This window comes from Penaeus monodon, chromosome 20 (assembly GCF_015228065.2).
Source record: "Penaeus monodon isolate SGIC_2016 chromosome 20, NSTDA_Pmon_1, whole genome shotgun sequence".
Taxonomy (NCBI): domain Eukaryota; kingdom Metazoa; phylum Arthropoda; class Malacostraca; order Decapoda; family Penaeidae; genus Penaeus; species Penaeus monodon.
The window spans coordinates 14,339,557-14,339,993 of NC_051405.1; the positions used below are offsets into that span (position 1 = coordinate 14,339,557).

Below are 437 nucleotides of genomic sequence, written 5' to 3' on the forward strand. Positions count from 1 at the left end.
AGTACCCTTCATAGCAGGATATGTTGTACTACTTGGCAACTCCCCTCCTAAATTGTTATAATGATATTTTTAATAGTTTTAGAAATTTAAGATTTACTTATTAATCCTAAATCAATATTGAAAATAACATAAATATTCATATTTAACTATTTTATAGAAACAACCACTGGAGAGAGATTCATTTGCATCATTTGTAACTTATTTACTGACACGATGGAACACAGCTGCAGCCTTCCTCTAAGCAAAGTAATGCAGCCACTAAATAATTTACAAACACAAATATTCCCCAGTGTGGTGTCACTGAAAAATAGCAGACAGACTTCTCTTACAAGCATTTATCAATATTCACTGACAATGAGATGCTGTCAATAGGACTGAATCCTCCAACAATATAAATATCATGGGAAACATGAGTTCTATGTGTATTTATTAGGCGC

General features: G+C 32.3%; 1 protein-coding gene across 1 annotated transcript in view; it reads right to left on the reverse strand.

The window, feature by feature from the left end:
• LOC119585644 (arginine-hydroxylase NDUFAF5, mitochondrial-like) overlaps positions 1-437 on the reverse strand; it is a gene marked incomplete in the record, with an annotated part of 5,115 nt that overhangs the window by 4,216 nt on the left and 462 nt on the right.